This window comes from Euphorbia lathyris, chromosome 1 (genome assembly GCF_963576675.1).
Source record: "Euphorbia lathyris chromosome 1, ddEupLath1.1, whole genome shotgun sequence".
NCBI lineage: Eukaryota > Viridiplantae > Streptophyta > Magnoliopsida > Malpighiales > Euphorbiaceae > Euphorbia > Euphorbia lathyris.
In genome coordinates, this window is record NC_088910.1 from 47,661,307 (window position 1) to 47,672,617 (window position 11,311).

Sequence of the window (11,311 nt, forward strand, 5' to 3'; positions counted from 1 at the left end):
TTAGTTCCTAACCCCCTGGAACTAATCACACGGGACCAACAAGTGGTATCAGAGCCTAATAGCTCACTACTCAAAGATATAACTATCTTGAGCTGATCCCGATAAATGGCTGAGAACAGTACTCGTTTCCTTCCAGGGAACCAAACAACACAGATACTCTTTGAGGGATTATCAATTAGTCGGCCTCCCCTATTCTTTGGATCTAACTATACATTCTGAAAGAATAGGATGAAGAACTTCATTCAAGCCACAAACATGAGTGCATGGCTTGCAATAGTTCAAGGCCCATATGTGTTATATACAACTGTTGACAATGAGAAAATTGTTAAGAGTGAAACTGAGTGGTCAGAAGATGACCTTAAAAAATTACAAAACAATGCTTCGGCTATCAATATGCTTCAATGTGTGTTAGATGCTGCAGAATACAATAAGATTTCAGGTTGCGAGTCAGCACAGGAGATTTGGAAAAAGCTTGAAGTAACCTACGAAGGTACAAGCAAGGTCAATGAGTCAAAGGTGAACCAACATATGAGATTATACGAGCTGTTCGAGATGAACGACGATGAGGACATCTCAGGAATGAACGCCAAATTCACCAACATTATAAATGAGCTAAAGAGGCTCGGCAAGAACTTCACTGAAGAAGAGCAGGTGAAGAAAATTCTGAGAAGCTTACCTAAGAGCTGGCAAGCTAAGAAAAATGCCGTAGAGGAAGCTCAAGACTTGACCACATATAAATACGACGAGCTGATCGGATCTCTGCTGACTCATGAGATCTTTATGAAAAATTTTGAAGCAAAAGAAAAGTCAGAAGACAAGAAACAAAAATCACTTGTCATGAAAGTTGACTCAATTGAAGCTGACTCGTCAGATGATGAGGAAATGGCCATGTTCACGAGGAAGATGAAGAAGCTGTTCAGAAAGAATGAAAAGAACAGCAAGAGGCCATTCAGAAAAGGTGATAGGTACAAAGCTGAGTCCAGTGACAAATACAAACAGGACAGCTCCAAGCCTGTCACGTGCTTTGAGTGCCATCAAACTGGGCACATTAAGTCAAGCTGCCCTAATCTAAAGAAAGACAAGAAGGGAAGCAAAAAGGCTATGGTGGCCACATGGAGTGACAATGATGACTCAACATCATCTGAAGCTGATGCCATCGAGTCAGCAAACATATGCTTCATGGCCGATGACGCTGCTGACCACACTCGATCTGAGCAAGCTGACCTCTCTGAAGAATCTGAACAGGAGGAATACTCAAATGAGGTAACATCTTTACACTTGCTTAGAAACGAAATGATTAACGCCCTGAGTGACTTATATACACTGACTAAAAAGTGTAATAAGAAAATAAAAGCACTCAGCAGGCGGTGTGACGAGATTGAAGAGGTCAAACTTAGTGACCTTCGATATCTTCTCCAAGACAACTCAGCTTTGTATAGTAACATGGAATTATGCACAAGTTCGTCTCGGAGGTCCAATCAGATTCAAAGAAACTGAAAAAGGATGTCACATACCTACAGAGCCAAACTAAAGGCTCAAACAAAAATAAATCTCATGTTGAGTACTCAGGTACTAGTCAGTATAGACAGTTCACTCAATGTGACTGTTGTGGGAAAAGGGGACACACAAGTGATGTGTGTTGGTATAACAAGCGGATTGTCCAATGTGACTTCTGCGAAAAGAAAGGGCATGCCACTTAGGTATGTTGGCATGCCCAGCACAATGGTGTTGACCAAAAACACAGTCACCCAAAAAGGGTAACTCATTGTGACTTTTGTGATAAACAAGGCCACACCATAAATATATGTCGTCACAAGTTAAAACATGACATAGCACCTGCTTATGCTAACAAACGAGGACCCAAAAAGAATTGGGTACCTAAATTTGAATGATTTAAAATACAGGTGAGCCTGAGATGCATGGAGAAGTCAAAGCTTTGGTATATTGTCAGCGCATGCTCGAGGCATATGACTGGTGATGAAACTCAGTTCATCACACTTGAGCTTAAACAAGGTGGAAACGTAAGCTTTGGAGACAATAAGAAGGGTAAGATAGTAGGGTCAGGTACTATCGGAGGTAACCCCACTATTGAGTCAGTCTCCTTAGTTAAAGGTCTCAAATATAACCTATTGAGCGTAGCTCAGCTTTGTGATAGCGGTAGACAGGTTATATTTGATGCTACTCAGTGTCGGATACTCGAGGGAAAAACAAACAAACTGATTTTAACTGCCCCTCGTGTTGACAATGTATATATATTGAGTTTAGAAAAACAGTTTTCAAAAATTATATGCTTAGTATCCAAAGAGGATAACTCCTGGCTATGGCACAGGAGACTTGGTCATGTAAGCATGAACCTTCTTGCCAAATTGGCTAGAAAGCAACTAGTTGAGGGATTGCCCAAATTGAAATTTGAAAAAGATCAATTATGTAATGCTTGTCAGCAAGGTAAACAAACGAAAAAGTCTTTTTAAAGTAAAAACATTGTCTCAACCAAGAGACCATTGGAATTACTACATTTGGACCTTTTCGGACCTGTTCAGCCACTCAGCTTGGGCGGTAAGAAATTCTCCTTAGTCATTGTAGATGATTTCTATCGGTATACTTGGATCATCTTGCTGAGTGGCAAGGATGAAACTTTTGAGATGTTCACAACATTGATTAAAAAGCTTGAAAATGACAAAGACCTAAAAGTAGCTCATATTAGAAGAGACAATGGTGGAGAATTCAAAAACCAACAGTTTGACGAATTCTGCGAAACCAGTGGTATTGACCACAATTTCTCTGCTCCTAGAACTCCTCAACAAAATGGGGTTGTTGAAAGGAAGAACAGAACAATTGTCGAAATTGCTAGGACAATGCTGAGCGAAAATAGGCTTCCAAAGTATTTATAGGGTGAAGCTGTCCACACAGCATGCTATATACTCAATAGGGCTTTAGTTAGACCTATACTCAAAAAAAACCCCTTATGAACTTTGGAAAGGACGGAAGCCCAACATTGGCTACTTTCGTGCCTTTGGGTGTAAATGTTTTATACTCAATACAAAAGATAACCTTGCAAAATTTGATGCTAAAGCTGACGAAGCGATCTTGTTAGGGTACTCAACTAACAGTAAAGCATATAGAGTATATAATAAACGAACTCAAGTTGTTGAAGAGTCGGTCCATATAGAGTTCGATGAAACTGACCCTGCAGGAAAGACAACTCAGTCCGCTGAAGATGAACCAAGCTCAGCTTCCGTTGACCAAACAAGGGCTGCTGAGTCATCAGTACAAGAGCTGACCAAAGGTAAACACGAACCCGAAATTATCTTTGCTGACCAATCTATTCCTGCAGACATTATAGAAACACCAATTCCAGACAACTCAACATTACCTAAAGAAATAAAAATTCCAAGAGGACATTCGGAGAAGTCCATTCTTGATGCCACTGATGACAAGAGATCAGCTTAGAAATTATCTCAGGAATGTTGCATTCGTCTCACTAAATGAGCCAAAGAACTTCGCCGATGCTGAGCACGATGAATATTGGATCAATGCCATGCAAGAAGAGCTTGATCAATTCACAAGAAATGAGGTATGGGATTTAGTGCCAAAACCTAGGAACCAAAAGACCATAGGAACTAAGTGGGTCTTTAGGAATAAACTAGATGAGCAAGGCAACGTAGTTAGAAATAAAGCCCGACTTGTAGCCCAAGGCTATAGTCAGCAAGAGGGCATTGACTACGGTGAAACCTTTACACCCGTTGTTAGGTTAGAGGCTATACGTATACTGTGTGCATATGCTAGCTATATGAACTTTAAGTTATATCAAATGGATGTTAAAAGTGCTTTTCTTAATGGCTTTATAAACGAAGAGGTATATGTTAGTCAGCCTCCAGGGTTTGAAGATCCAAAATTTCCAAACCACGTTTATAAACTCAAAAAGGCCTTATATGGCCTGAAACAAGCTCCAAGAGCTTGGTATGAAAGGTTGACCAACTTCCTGCTGACCAGGAATTATGTCAAAGGCAAAGCTGACACAACCTTGTTCATTAAGAAAAAGGGTAAACATATTCTGCTGGCACAAATTTACGTAGACGATATAATCTTTGGTGCTACTGACGAATCATTGTGCAAAGAGTTTAGTAAACAGATGCAAATTGAGTTCGAGATGTCTATGATGGGCGAAATCAACTTCTTTCTTGGACTTCAAATCAAGCAAGGTAAGAACGGCATCTTCATTAGTCAGTCCAAATACGCCAAAGAAATGCTAAAGAAATTCGATATGGAAGATTGTAAACCCATATCAACCCCAATGGGTACTGACACTGGCCTATGCAAAGATGAGAAAGGTAAATCTGTAGATAGCAACCTATATCGAGGTATGATTGGCTCACTACTTTACCTTACCGCTAGTAGACCTGATATTCAGTACTCAGTATGTTATTGTGCAAGATATCAAGCTGACCCCAGGGAATCTCACCTTATAGCTGTAAAAAGAATCTTTAGATATCTGCAGAGCTCAGTTAATGCAGGTTTATGGTATCCAACCTCAAATGACTTCACACTCATTGGATACACTGATGATGACTATGGACGAGATAAGCTTGAACGTAAGAGTACTTCGGGAGGATGTCACTTCCTTGGAAGTTGTGTAGTATCTTAGTTCAGCAAGAAGCAGTCATCAGTTGCCCTGTCTACAACTAAAGTTGAGTACGTAGCTACTGGAAGCTGTGTTGCACAAGTCCTATGGATTAAGCAACAGCTTGAGGATTACGGAGTTAAAACAGAAACAATTGAAGTCAAATGAGACAACAAAAGCGCCATTGACCTATCTAAAAATCCAATCCAACACAGTAGGATGAAGCATGTCAGCATAAGGCATCACTTCATTGGGGATCATGTACTCAAGGGTGAGATCAAGCTGACCTACGTTCCAACAGATGAATAGCTTGCAGATATCTTCACCAAGCCTTTGGCTCGTGAGCAATTCAACATACTAAGGGAAGCCATCGGTATGTCTAATCCTTTTTAATAAAACTATGTGCTTAATTGAATATTGAGTGATTACCATGCTGAGTGATATGTGCTAAATTAGTAACTTCTACATGCGGAGCTTAATATGTGTTATAGAAAATCACCTTATGCTGAGTAAGACATACATGCTGAGTGATTATTTTAGGCTGAGTTACTAAAGCAGTATGAAAACCCTCTATGTAAAAACTGTGCACTCAGTACCACAAAACGCTATGTATTCTAACAAACTGAGTAAAATTCACTTGCCTAATTAATGCTAGCACACGTGCCATAAATAGCCACCTAGGGTAACGTAACCGTAATAATGAAGAAAACAAACGCGCCGAACATGTCATAAATGCCAGGATCTTTATCGATTGATCATTTCGAGGTAAAACGGCTAGTTCAAACGTTTAGGATCATTCGAACTTCTATAAATAGTGGAAGAATTCCCACTTATCACTCTTTACACTCAAAATCCTTGGCAAATAGAATTTCATCTCTCTCATTCTCAAAATCCCAAACCTCTCAAAAATCTCAAACCCCTAAATCATGTCGGATTCCCAAAATCTCTCTGGTGGCGGTTACGACGATAACCACTCCGATGAAAACCCTAAATATCCTGCTCAGTAGGAATACAGCGAGACTCCTACTAAGTCTCAAGAACAAGGTCAGCATGACCAAACTCCACGCAAGAACCCCCACGCTGACCTCACCACTTCATAAAAAAAGAAACAGAAAAAGGATAAGGGGAAGAAACCAATGGAGCGAACGTACTCACTGGTCTACAACAGTGTAAGAGGCTACAAAGTTGACCATTCATGCTGGTTTTCTGAGGGATTCGTAAACGCAGAAAAACCATTCTGTGAATGGATTTCTAAGAATGGCTGGACCGAGCTATTCTCTGTTCGAGAAGCTACTTACCCAGAGTTGGTAAAGGAATTCTACACAAATCTGAGGGCCGCTGATGATAACAGGGATTATATGATTACCAAGGTTCAAGGGAAGGATATCTTTGTCAATCCACCCTACCTCGCCAAACTGCTCAAACTGATTAATAGCGGAGCCAAACTCAGAAACACCAACGACCACACTAAAATCAACTATCCCACTGAGTTTTGTAAACCCGCGGGTCATGTAGGGGAGATAGCTAGCACTTCCATGGGCCAGAACTAGAAGATGGCACACTACATCTTGACCAACTTCCTCTTCCCAAAGGTCAACTCCACATCCTCAGCATCTAACTTCGAGCAGTGCTTCATTTGGCACATGCTGACCTACCAGCCTATCAATATGCTGATCTTTCACATAGGTGGCTTCCAACGTAGTACTGGTACCCTTAGGTTAGGCTCTCTAATCACCAGGATCCTCAAAGACCACCAAGTGAGCCTAGTGGAGGAAATCAATGTCTGGGGTACAGAGATTACAGCTGCAGTATTGTTCAGTCTTGCCTTTGACCAACCGATTATGCCCAAGAAAGGAAAAGGGGCCACCGTTGAAGAAGGTCAGGATGCACTAAAAGGAAAGAAACCTGCTAATCGCACTCGGCAGGATAAAAAGAGGAAAGCTGACCAGGCAGCTATGGAAGTAAACACAGCTCCGAAGAAGCTGAAAATTATGTCGAGAGGAAAGAAACCTGATGCTGAGCCAAGTCAGAATGAATCTAAGTCAGCAGAAAACCTCAAAAGGCAGGCTGAGCCTGAGGAAGAAGAAAAAGAGGATACTCCTGAGCAGCCTCTGAGAAAGAAGAAGAAGATCTCTTCTGGGTTGAGTCCCATTGATGCACCCCCATTTGGCATTGTCATCTCTGCAGATTCACATTTTATGAGAAGTCAAAGCATTGACCTTGAGAAAATCCCTGCTGACCAAGATGAAGAAGAATTGGGCAATCTCAGAGGTCAGTTTGATGCTGAGGAGACAACAAATATTGAGCAACATGAAGAAGTTAACACTGAGCTGGTTGAAGAACAAGGTGAGCCAACAGCAAAGGAACATGCTGACCTTGGGGTAAATTCACCTTCTGAATCTCTTGATTCTATTCAAGCTGACCCTTCTCCTCCAAAGGCTAAAAAATTAAGGCGCCTCAGGAAAAAGGCTCACAAATCCCTAGTTATTGACCTTCTAGGTGATTCTCCTCTCAGAGATCCCATCACCGATCTCTTGGATATGCAGTTCCAATTCTTCTCCAACCCCATTGAGCCTTCTCCAAATGAACTACAGAAAAAGCAAGCCTCTGTTACTCATCCTGAGGAACAAGCCAAGTCTCCAAAAAATCCAATCCCTGCCGAGCAAGAGCTCGAAGTCCAAGCTGCTCAAAGTGAAAAGCATGCTAAGGAAAATCCTGCTCAACCTAAGTTAACTCCTCCTGCACCAACTCAAACCAACATTGAGCAGGCCAATATTTCTACTGATCCACCTCCTTCCACTCCAATATCGCAGAATGTTGAGAAGTCAGTTCCTGCAGCTGACCTAAATAAAAGCCCAATTGTTGACCATGCTGGTGTTGAAACACCTTTCCACAAGATTTTGATTTGATAAAATCATCCATGATTAAGAGACAATTAAATTTAAGTGCTTTGATTTAATTGTACTAATCCATTTGTTCAATGTTGAGTACAAATATGAATGCAAAAATAAGACAGGGCAAAAACACAGCTTAAGCTGAGTAAAGAGCATCTCAGCATCATAAAAGATAAGTCATCATCACAACAACAGGCTAAGAATAAAGATGATCTGAGAAGCTGAGTAAAACGGAACTCAGCATAAAAGAAGAAATGTCTGCTTTAGAATGAAGTCTTACCGAACGAAGCTGACCTTGGAAGCTGAGTACGGGAGAACTCAGTATGAAATCTGGCAAACAATCAAAGGCAGTGGACAACGAAGTCAAGCTGAGTTATCCTCAGGACAGCATGAAAAGTCCGTTGGCTAGAAGACAAAGACTGCCAACCCTCTGCGCCAATAATAGAAATCTCGGAATTACACAAAAGCCAAATTCCAAGATGAATGGGTCAACTGTCCGTGGCTAAAAGACGAACTGCCGCAAAAAGACAAAGTCTGCATGAAGAAGACAAGCCTGACGTCTGAAGAATTCAGGATTCAGGATTGGCCTGCACATCTGAAGCTGACCAGAGATTTGTCCCCTAAAAGAGCCGTTTTGGACTGAACGGACAAATCAAATTTCAAATGATCTGTTTCCTACATTCCAACTATAAAAGGAACAAAGGTTTCATTTGGAAGATTGCCGATTTATAGAAAATCATAAGTGAGAAAGATACAAATCCAAAGCACTCAAAAACAAGAAAAAGATCTTACACCAAACTTCCATTCTTTGTGTAAATGCTAGATTGATTGATTGTAATCATCTAAAGTGTTCTTTGTTTGAAAGGGAACAAGTTCTTATCAATTGTAATATTGAGAGTGTATGCTGAGTGCTCGGTGTTGAGTACTTAGTGGTAGAGAAAATCTGGGTGTTCGGTTATAGCATTCAGTAGGAGTTGAGTAGACGAATAGAGGAAGGTACTCTTGCATATTAAACTGCCTTGTAAACGGTTTGTGCTCTACCTTTAAAGAGCTCAGTATTGGATTCTAAAAGCCCGGAGGACTCTGAGGACTGGACGTAGGCAGAGAGGCCGAACCAGGATAAGTGATACTGAGTAATCTCCAACTCTCTCTCTCTCTCTCTCTATATATATATATATATATATATATATATATATATATATATATATATCTGTATGTGTTGTATGGTAAACTTACTCAGCATCTAAACTGATTAAGCTGACGCTGAGTAAATTAGAGTGCTAAGTTGAAAGCTGACCTTTGTGAGTGTCAATTCTCAACTTACAAGTAAAACAGTTCTAGTCAATATCTGACTAAAGCTGTCTTACGCTAACTTCGGCCAAGCTAACCAAAGCTGAGTTGACAAACTTACCAAAATTGTTAAGTCAGCATAAATAATTAAAAAAAAAAGTTATATTAGTTCCTAACCCCCCCCCCCCTTGGAACTAATCACACGGGACCAACAAGTGGTATCAGAGCCTAAGCTCACTACTCAAAGATATAACTATCTTGAGCGGATCCCCATAAATGGCTGAGAATAGCACTCGTTTCCTTCCAGGAAACCAAACAACACAGATACTCCCTGAGGGATTATCAATTACTAGGCCTCCCCTATTCTTTGGGTCTAATTATACATTCTGGAAGAATAGGATGAAAAACTTTATTCAAGCCACAAACATGAGTGCATGGCTTGCAATTGTTCAAGGTCCACATGTACCATATAAAACTGTTGACAATGAGAAAGTTGTTAAGAGCGAAGCTGATTGGACAGAGGATGACCTTAAAAAATTACAAAATAATGCTTCGGCTATAAATATGCTTCACTTCTGCCTTAGATGCTGCAGAATACAATAAGATTTCAGGTTGTGAGTCAGCACAGGAGATTTAGAAGAAGCTGGAAGTGACTTATGAAGGCACAAGTAAGGTTAAGGAGTCCAAAGTCAATCAGCATATGAGACTCTACGAGCTGTTCGAGATGAACGAGAATGAAGACATCTCAGAAATGAACTCAAGGTTCACAAACATCGTAAATGAGCTCAAAAGACATGGAAAGAACTTCACCGAGGAGGAACGGGTGAAGAAAATCCTGAGAAGTCTGCATAAGAGCTGGTAAGCAAAGAAAACAGCTGTAGAAGAAGCTCAGGACTTGACTACCTACAAATATGATGAGCTGATCGGATCCTTGCTGACCCATGAAATCTCCATGAAAAACTTTGAAGCTAAATAAAAGTCCGAAGATAAGAAACAGAAATCACTAGTGATGAAAGCTGACTCCACAGAAGCTGAGTCAACTGATGATGAGGAAATGGCTATGTTCACTAGAAAGATGAAGAAGCTGTTCAGAAGAAATGACAGAAACAGCAAACGGCCATACAAGAGAGGTGATAGGTACAAAGCTGAGTCCAATGACAAATATAAGAAGGACAGCTCCACGTCTGTCACATGTTTTGAGTGCCACCAAACTGGACACATCAAGTCAAGCTGCCCAAACCTAAAAAGGGATAAGAAAAGGAACAAGAAAGCAATGGTAGCAACATGGAGTGACAGTGATGAGTCAACATCATCCGAAGCTGATGCAAATGAAACGGTAAACATATGCTTCATGGCCGATGATGCTGATCACTCTCAATCTGAGCAAGCTGACCTCTCTGATGAAACTGACCAGGAGGAACACAGCAATGAGGTAACATCCTTACTTTTACTTAGAAACGAAATGGTAAATGCCCTGGGTGATTTATATACACTAACTAAGAAGTGTAACAAGAAAATCAAATCACTCAGCAGGCGGTGTGACGAGATTGAAGAGGTCAAGCTGAGTGACCTCAGATATCTCCTCCAAGACAATGCAGATTTACATAGCAACATTCAAATAATGCATAAGTTTGTCACGGAGGTTCAATCTGAGTCAAAGAAACTTAGAAAGGACGTTACAACCCTACAGAGTCAACTAAAAGGCTCAAATAAAAATAAATCTCATGCTGAGTACGCAAGTACTAGTCAGCATAAACAGCTCACCCAGTGTGGCTGTTGCGGGAAAAGGGGACACACAAAAGATGTGTGTTGGTTCAACAAGCGGATTGTCCAATGTGACTTCTGCGGAAGAAAAGGACATACCACTAATGTATGTTGGCATGCTCAGCATAACAATGCTGACCACACTCATCGTCACCCTCAAAAGGTAAGTTATTGTGACTTTTGTGGTAAAAATGGCCACACTATAAAAGTATGCCGTCACAAACTAAAATATGACTTTGCACCTGTTTATACTAACAAGAAAGGACCCAAAAAGAATTGGGTACCTAAAGATGAATAGTTTAAACTGCAGGTCAGCTTGACATGCGTGGAGAAGTCAAAACTTTAGTACATAGACAGCGCATGCTCAAGACACATGACAGGTGATGAAACTCAATTCATCACACTAGAGCTTAAACGAGGTGGAAGTGTAAGCTTTGGAGACTGATGCGCCCTCACCTAAGTTAAAGATGAGAACTCACTAAGGGATAAGTGTACCCCGTCGTTATCAAGTAATAAATTTCTGGTTAAGTCCAGGTTATCGTCCACAGGATTTATTTCTGCAAGTATCGAGCTATCGGTTTCAGGTGTTATCTAGGCTTAGGGGGTTTTGAGTTGGTTTTGCTAAATTAATCTACTCCTAGGTTGAATTATACTAGTCCTAGCTAAGTTATCTGATTCTAACTAAGTTATTCTATGCCTAATTAAGTTACTCTACCCCTAATTAAGTTAAACTACTCCTAAT